Consider the following 9,927-nt stretch of genomic DNA (forward strand, 5'->3'; position numbering starts at 1 on the left):
ATTGACACTCAAATGCCTGACTAATGGGGAGCATTATCTATCATACATGCATTCTGCACCTTCATATAACTTATACACCCCAAGCTGTGTAGCCCCAGTGCTCTTAAATTTGACATATTCAAGTCTTTGAACAGTGCATTCAATAACAATATCATTTTAACACATGCAGCCCTTAAAATGTCTATCTCTTTTATAGTAACCATTTTCTTTATTGAACTTTGCCATGACAAAGTGGTTATTGGACATGTCATCCCTAAGATGAAGCCTTTTACTTTGTTGGTATAAAATAAATATTGTATTTATATAGGTCATATATATTTTTATTTTAGTTAAACTTTCTGGAGTCTAGTTTGTAATGTAAACTATAGTGGCTTTGAGCAGGTTCGATAAAGCACCTACATTTATATATATTTTGGGGGGTGAAAGGGATTAAGATCATCCTGGTGTTCTAAGAATCTTTGTTGCTTAAAAATGTCTATAGAGACATCTGTTAAAAGGCCATGATTTGCAGAAAGGGGTTTATATTGTTTCAGAAAATGTCTCAGAAAATGAGACATTTGCAACAGATTACATAATATGGCCACCGTAAACCGTGAGTAAATAGTCATGGGAAGCTGGAGAGATTGCAAATTCATAAACTAAACTTTGCATAGATAGAATATAAACACAGGGACTGATGTTTGTGGGAAGGGTTTCTAGAATTTTGGGCTCTGAGTTTGGACTGTTCCTACCAGGACGCAATATTTGGGCTTGGTGCTTGGTAGGTAATACCACCAACAAAACAAGTCCAGCAGGTAGGTTAAAACATTAACCATTACCATATGGTAATGTTACACGATGGGTGGAACAGAAAGTTGAGAAACAAATGCGCTTATATGTTTGAAAAAAGGCAAACCATTGAATGCAGAAAATTTATTTTATAGAAGCTGCTATTTAACTATAAAGTATCTGTATACTAAGTAATTTGTGAATATAAGCTAAAATTAAAGAACAATGGCTTTTTATCCAGAATAAAGCAATTTCTGAATTATTTTTTGGGAAGCAGGTATTTATTGTGAAAGCACAATATATAACTGACTTATTGGAAGAGTCGGTTACCCTACAGTTAACGCTAAACTATGATGGTCTCCATCTGGAATCCTGTGGTTCTCCATCTTGTTGTCCACAAACCTGGTAGCTACAGATTGCCTCACCCCCTTGATTCATATTTCCAGATATGACATTTTCCATCACTGTTAGGTACCTAATTCGTGACCACATCCAAATGCAATGGTTTTGAAAAACATGTATTTGTTCTAAATAAACATTGTATTTTAATAAAACTTGCTTTGTTTAAAAATGCAATACCCTTGTTTCATTTCACTGTTCTGCATGTGTAGCACTTTTCTTGACAGAAAATAACCAATGACAGAAAATTAAATTTAAAAAAGCGGTACTGGAGGGACTAAGAGCCCCAAATCATTTAAGGGCAATATTTCTTTATTGGCGCAAACAGATTTTGTTCTTTAAATCTAGCGCAGAGTTGTCCATCTTCAACCCTTCTAAGCACACAATGTACCACTTTAGTACATGCTGAACCATTAAAAATGTATATAGGTTTGTGAATGTTTTTAAATGTAGTGTATTGTTTGGGTATCTCCTCCCACTGTTCTCAAAAACTGTATTCATTAATTTTTAATTTAGTAAGACAGAACAAGCTAAACAACATGAAGCTCAAAGAGCAGATTACGTCACTTCTGCTTTAATGTTTGCCTATTTTACATGAACACAATGTGATTTATTAAATTGGAAATCGGTCACTTCTGTCCCCAAACATTAGTGTGTGGAAAAGCAGTGCTGGCATTTCACACATGCAGCAGGAAAGGCCTTTCTTTTCACACTGGGCACGCAGAGGTGAAAGGGTGTTAGTTGGCAGATCCACCGCATTGAAAGATTGGGCTCCTAATCCTGTTTTAGATAACCATGTCTGGGGATGCTAGAATGTTTTTGTGTCCATGTGTGTTTGGGAGGGTAGAGGAGATTGTTAGGTAGTATTTGTTTGTAAAGCCACTTGCTTAGTATATAATACTTGCACTAACTTCTTTTGAAGTTCTAAAAGACTCCACAAAGTCCTTTCCAGAAGAGCCTTTGAAGCCAAGAACCCATAGAAAAGCATAAAGGAAAACAGGGGGGATTAGTGTATTCAACAGCTGTGAATTTCGGTGGGAGGTTGATGAACTCCTAAGTCTTTGTTTAAATAAAGGAAGAAGAAAAGGAACCCTTCTCTGTTGGAGTTAGATACACACAGGGGCCACGATCTTAACTCAAGAAGAAACAAAATCTACAGGGAGCCTTATGTTCAATGCCAAAATTTTCCCTTCACAAACTTGGAAACGGTGTAATAGCTTAAAAAATGACGAGATGATTAGATGGATTAGCATGTCATGTCTGTTAGGTTCCCGATAGCCGACATGTTATATTTAAACACAAACATTTCCTTTCCCTTCTTGTGAACTCTTAGGTGTAAAATGTGATTACTTTACACAGAATGAAAAAGTGACAAGGGTATCGGTACAGAGGTGACTAGATTCCAGCAACCTTATATAGGTGAATTGTGTAAAATGTGGTTACTTCCCAGATTTAAGGACTTGTGTATTAATATAATTAAAGCAAAATATTTTTTCATTATGTTTACCGCTTGTCTTGAAGAATTTTGGATTTTTAAATAATATATGTAAGCAAGCAGAATGTATTGTTCTGCTGCAAAACATTTTCAATTCTCTTTCAAGCCTATGAATAGGTTGAAAAAGACAGTCCATCAAGTTCAACCATTCCACAAAACCATATTAGTTGACGTCCTATGGGCTCCTGCGTATATCATTTTTATAATGACATATTTTTTACATTGTTAGCTTGTTACCTAATGCAGTTCATTATACTGAAGTTGATAGCTTTACTTTTACTTGGCCTTTTCCCCTCTGGGTTTCTGCTATTCCATAAGTATGGGTAGCATTTTACAACAACCCAATGACAAAGTAAATGTCATATGTAAACTTGTTTTTAACTAATATGGGATCAATGTGTCATCATACAAAGATATTTGTACATCAATTTTTTAAAAATAAATAATTATTTAAGGTAGCCTACATATAACGGTACTATTTTATTTATCAAATTTTGTAGTCTAAATCAAAATTGATGGTGGTTGGAAACCCAGCAAAACATCTTTTATGAAGGCAATGAAGCCTAAAGAATACCATCTCTGTTAACATTCTACCAGGAATCTGTTGTGCTTGCTTTTTTTCCTCCAGTGAAGTAGCCGGATTATTCTTCAGAATGGTTTTATGAAGTGGGTAATTTTGACCTATGCCCCTTAAATTCCACCTTTGTCTGCCTCATTGTGGGGCAGTTGGGCTTCTATTTATTCCACCAAGACAAAGCGACAAAACTGTTCACAAAGTCCGCAGCATGGTAGAGGTTTGCTAAAGCTGCAGGAAGCATGAAAGTGTTTTGCTTTTGCCGGCAGGTGTCACTATATTGAATAGAAACCTACACGGGGGATTCATGTCACAAGGAAAACTGGTGGAGAAAGAGATGGCATTATTTGTATGAAACCCAATGAGAGCTGCCTGCTAGCCAGGACAGGGAAATAAAAACACTAAAAGAGAGTGACTGCTTGAAAAAAGAATTTATGAGCCTTGATATGTGTTGTTTTCCACTCCCTGTGCTTTGTGTCGTGTATTGTCTGAATTCTTCCTCTGCTTGCATTGGATGCATTTGAAAAGATGAATGTTCGTCTTAACAATGAGAATTCTGGAAAGTAGAAAAAAACATACCCAATGGTATTCTCAAATAAAAGGGAATGGTGGGCCAATGTTAACTTTTTGTGTGCCAGGTGCATGGTACTCAAAACATGTGGCCTGTAGCTACCTCTTTATGTCCTCTTTATTCTAGTGTAATGCTTTTTAGGCAATATAGAATTCGACAGCACATAAGAAGCTGTTTGTCTATCTCATCTGCCTGGTTCTCCTGCTGTAAAGATGCAAACCTTACCCAGTCTGTGGTCTTGTCTTTTGATTCTGTCTCATGCATGTTTAAATCCCTTACTACAACTTCTGCTGGGAGGCTGTTCCACATACTGTATCTAGCCCCCTTTCAGTAAACCAGAGGTTCAGGACCCACTAGTTTTATATTATGACCTCTTGTTCTAACATATTTCTCCTGTACTTTGTTCAATTATTATCATTTATACAGTGCCAACAATTTACACAGTGCTTCTAATACTAAGTAACCAAGATGAACCGATGCACTAGCTAAAAAAGCCCCTGCTTGCAAGTTTACCATCAATATGTATTTAAATGTTTCTTTCAGGACCCCTCTCCCTTAGTCTTTCCTGATAATTTATACCCTGCAAACCAGTCACCATTTTTGTTGCTCTCTCTTCACTATGTCAATATGCTCCTGGAGAATAAATCTTCTGAAATATGAACAATACTTTAGCGGATGTCCAAAGTGTCTATCTGTGAATGCTTGCCTTCTCTGACACTTTGTTGCATTGCCTGCATAATTACTGCATAACTAACGTAACATGTATTCTACAAATGTAATAGCATTCACTTGTAGTTTTATGTCACAATATCTGAATTTTAAGGCATTCCACACAATTTTGGAGTGTCTGTGGAGTCATGCGCTGATGTTGGTCAAGAAGACCTGGCTTGCAAACGGCATTCCAATTCATCTCAAAAGTTTTAAGGAGTTTAAATATCAGGTTCTGTGGATGCTTTTCAAGTTCATCTACTTAAAATTTGGAATTAATTGTGATTAATCAATTACTGGTTATCCTGATTTCTGTATCTTTTTTCAATTATGCATCAAGGTCAGGTCTTGTTAAGCTGAAGTTTTTTTATTGTATCGAACAGATGAGGAAACCAAAAGATATATATAAGGAAACAGGTGGCATTACCCACCCCTATAATAATCTTCAGAAACATATTTTAAAAGCGCTATTCGGAATATAATGATTCTTTATACACTTAGCATCACGTCTTTAAAAAAAAAAAGTTAAAAGCTCCTGTGTGATAGGGTTTTTACCGACACTCTTGCAATGTTGTCAGTGTGTGGATACAGTCCAAAACATAATTGATTGAAGGTTCAAGTGACTGGCTTCCAAGATGAGTGCATTGTGTCTGGTACTCCTTTTGCATACATTCTCATCCACTCATCTGACAATAGTACTTCATTATTTTTGTTAATTTCATCATGAGATAGAGGCTAAACTATTGGCATTTTCCATCTTTATTCATTGAATTTTAAAAAACAAGGAATATCTTACACAATCTAATGTCTACCCAAAGCACTTTATGAGTTAAAGTCCCTATTAATGTCAAGAACTCCAATTGTAGATACTCACTTTCCAAATCGCCCTGTGATGAGCTTCTTATGAAAATATTTCAGGGTTCTGTGATAACCTTGGCAGGGTCACAAATTGCCTGCAGATTCTTTAAGTGATTAATTCTTAAAGTGTCAGCTCTGCACAGCCCAGCACTTTGAGAATAAAGCTCCTGGATTTTAAGTATATTGTGTAACTGGAAAAAATACATGGGTTCTGATGCTTTTCATTCAGCACTGTCTAGTTACCCTCTTGTAAATCCCCTTTGATGGTTTAAGTGTTTGTCATGAGCAGATTAGATATTTGGCCTTAAAGGCGGTATTTAATCCTCAATCAGAGGTGGAAAACCAACCATGTGTCTAAAAAGATAAGGTGATTTTTCTGCAAAGCCTTTGGTGTCTAGACTACACTTTTGGGCACACTGGCTTCATTATATGTTGATTTAAAACTCACTTCAGTTGTTAGAGATGTATATACCATGTATGATCGTCTATTATGTTCTTAGTGTTACAAGCATGCCAAGGAGGAGGAATAGACTGCATAATCCAGTCACATGATGGTAGTTGGTGAGAACAGATCTAAGCATGGGAACATTTAGTGGGGGAAAAAGGTATTTACCCCTGTCTGATGGTCTGTTGCACATGTATCACATTTATTTTTACCAGATAAATTCATATCTTGTAGATATGTGTATATATATATACATGTACAAACACAGAAGAAATAACCAATGCTTGCTTCTTCTTAGATTTGTTAGCTGTTCTAAATAATAAAACATGCACTCTTCTGATATGAAGATGTTTTTGTCCTCTTCTGGTAACCACAACTCATTTAAAACAATTATTAGGGTGACAACTCGATACTGAGATGTCAATCTGTAAATTCAGTAAATCTGGAGCTTCATGCGAGGTCCCAGATTTTTTCACGCAGTGACACTGTGGACCTTAAAGCATTGATACTCATAGCGTTCAGCAGAACATGAGAGCGGAAATGGCCTACCTTCAGGCCCTGCTTTCAGACCTTCGCGACACCTACGAGAATCTAAATAACCGCTCCAAACCCTCCAACCTACAGATGCGAGGAGTTCCTGTATCCCTAGCAATATTCAAGCCTTCTTTTTGCTATCATAGCTTTTACCAGACACTCTAGAAGAGTAACTATCTAGAGTGAACATACAGAGATTCCCCAAGAGACATTGTCTTAAAATGTCACTATTAAACCAATAAGGAGGCAATTCTGCGAGCCACAGAGAATGTCCCATCTATGATGGACAGTATCGCCCCCATCTGGTATGCTGATATTGCCACTTCTGTTCTCCGCAAACGGTGCACCCTGAAACCCTTGATGGATTTCCTGTGGGAGCAGGGATTTCATATTGCTGGGGATTCAACTGCAATCTGATAGTACAACACAACAGATCACTTATAATGATGAGAGAACCCAAGACCCGGAGGCCTTTCTGAGACGCCTCAGATGGGTTTGCTGATGCCATGCAATATGAAGCAGCACCTTAATGGGATGTTGTAACTGTGCCAACCTAGGAAGAACCCAGCTTCTAAAGCTTCCAGCCCATGTGGAGGAACATCCTGCTGCATCTCCGAATGGGATAACCTAAGCAGGACTGCAATGCTCATCACCTGCTGACATTGTTTCTTTCACCTGACGCATTGTTGCATTAAATGTTGCCCCATTGACACAATGAGACACTTCGTAAGGCTTTGTGTCCATTTTTTTTTTTCAAGCCTGGGCCCCTGGAATGCATCCAGGCTCACGTTCCACACACTATTCTTTGGATTCATATTGTTTCACATTAGTTCATGGGAGTGTGTTTTATCCATCTTTCTACCTAGCTATCCTGTGCTTGTATTCTATAGACACGTTTTTTTAATCCTCTGTATATTAATAGGTCTATTGTCACGGACTGGGTCCAAACAGATGACTGAAAGGACCCAGCGCGCCCGATGTTTGTATGCAGGAGTCACAGTGCAGTAGTGGAGTTTGGACAGGGCCTGGTTGCAGGGTGACCACACTCACCCAGGTGTTGAGCACCTAGGGTTGTGCAGCCAAACACCAGCGCCCTGATATGGCAGCGGATGTAGTCCAGAACAAAACGAAGATATATCCTGCAGGCACCCTGGAGCAGGCATGAAGCATATCACATGAATCACGAGCAGGATGCTGCAGGCTGGGAGTATGGAAGCTAAGCAAAGGGTAATATAGCAGACACATAACAAGCAAGGGAAAGGGAGACCAGGCACGAAACATAACCAGACAAGATATACATGTTACAGGGCACAACAAAGGACAGGGAAGAAGGCAAGGAACACAGGGGAAGGAGTGAGGAGCCGGAACCCTCGGACGCTTCTTCCTTTAAGCAAGGATAGGAAATCTTAACTGGGACATGGGGAGAGGAGAGAGGAACCAGAATCCTCAGATGATTCAAGGAAGAAGGGCAAAGGTACATAAGAGACAAACAAACATAAATACAGGAACTAGCCTAAGACTGATTGATAACAATTGGAGATTCCGTCACATGATATGGCCATAGTATACTTAGCCCACCACTACGCCAAAGTACTCCAATGACGGTGGGTCCTAACGCTAATCCCTGCTGACAAAGATACAAAACAAACCACACATATAAACCAAACACACAGCACTGAGACATACCTTAGACTGAAGACTGAGACAAACAGAACACATAGGTGGGGCACACCTTATAAAGGAAACAGAGCTGAAGCAAAGAGCTGAAACAGAAGCAAGGATTGGAAGAGCCGAACAGAGCAAAAGGAAATCCAGGAATGGATCTAAGCAAAACAGAGAAACTAAAGCAAGACAGATATGAAGCTCCGCAGCCTGGGCAGAACGTGACATCTATTGTATTTGTGCTGAATTGCTCTTTCTTTAGTGTCTTTCCCACTAGTGACTACTCTCTCCTCTCTCTGCTCTACCTCTCTGGGTCTTTATCCCTTCTCACCCTCCAGATCCTCGGGCCCTGAAAGATGGCTCCCTTGTCTGTCTCTGAACTGAAAGCTCCTCCTACTGCAACAAGGTTGAGGATTGTATCACACAATGTGAGGGGACTCCTCTCACCACAGAAAAGACATGTAGCGATCTGGCACTACCTCAGAACGAGAGCAGGAATTATCCTTCTCCAGGAAACACACTTTTTTAAGTCTAACATTCCCAAGTTTTGGGATCACAGGTACCTCACACGTTTTCATTCTCCATCACCTCATAAACATAATGGGGTTTGCATCTGAATCTATAAACGATTACAATTTCAAGTACTTAAGTCAATATCTGATCCCAAGGGAAATCTCTTGATTGGACGGCCTAATCCCTAGCCAGCCAATAACAAAGGTAAATGTCTGTGCACCTTGTCCTCGAAGCCCCGCATTTTTCTTTGAGCTAGCCTTTTCAAAGCACCATCAGGAGGTCTTATTATGGGTGAGATTTTAATTCGTTGATGGATCCATACTTGGACAGAACTCCTTTATAAACCCTTACAACACAAACCATTCAGCCCTTCCAGTCTGCCCAACCTCTGAATGCATTCCTTAGTCTCTGGCCACTTCTGCTGTAAGGCTATTCCATGCATCCACTTGCCTTTCAGCAAAGTAACATTTCCTGATGTTACTTTTAAAAAATGTTTCACTCAAGGTTAAGTCTCTTGTTGCAATGGCATTTCTTCTTTTAAATAAACTATCTTCTTTTATCATGTTGACTCCCTCTAAGTATCATTTTTCCTGATGGGCAAGCAAGCATTCTACACTCACACCACAGCTATGGTAGATATAGGCACTTTTCTAGTGCCCAGGATCTAGGGGCACCTTTACCCTTTCTTACTAACCTGACTTACATTGTTCATTAGAGCATATTACTCATATTAACATCGACGCTCATGTATCATTACTTTGTATAATTGTTTATGAGTAAACATCTTTAAGTTGTGACAACATTATACGCAATATATGATTCGTGTCACTTATAGCTGCTCGTACTATGTTATTTTATATAACCGTTTATAGGCAATCTTGTCGGTTGTAATATGCCTTTACACAATATATGCTCTAATAAAATGGTTTTAAATAGAATGCACAAAATGAAGTGTAACACGCACTAGGATCTGAATTTATTACAATTGCTACACAATGAAAAGCAGAAAATACAAAACAAATTGAAACATTTTAGTTAATGCTGTAAATCGGTCACAGTGTATATTTCTATCTCAAACCATCCAGGTGAAAGGCATGTACAGTTAGACAAAATCAGACTTATGAACTAAAAATATCATGTTAAATGCCAGCTGGAAAAATTAAACCTAGAAAACTGTACATAACAAAAGTAGAAATTGCGCTACACATTTCAGTATCTGTGCAATAAATTAAACTTAAAAGTGCTTAACTTTCTATGTACAAGTTAAATAGTTACAAACATGACATTGGTTAGCAAATTAAAATTATTATGCTACCATAGTAAAACCCACATTCTAATATGTAGTTTTACCTTAATTGTATGTGCCAATTTACACAAATTAGAATTTGTCTGTGTTGCCT

The sequence above is a fragment of the Spea bombifrons genome, chromosome 11 (assembly GCF_027358695.1).
Source record: "Spea bombifrons isolate aSpeBom1 chromosome 11, aSpeBom1.2.pri, whole genome shotgun sequence".
In the NCBI taxonomy this organism is placed as follows: Eukaryota; Metazoa; Chordata; class Amphibia; order Anura; family Pelobatidae; genus Spea; species Spea bombifrons.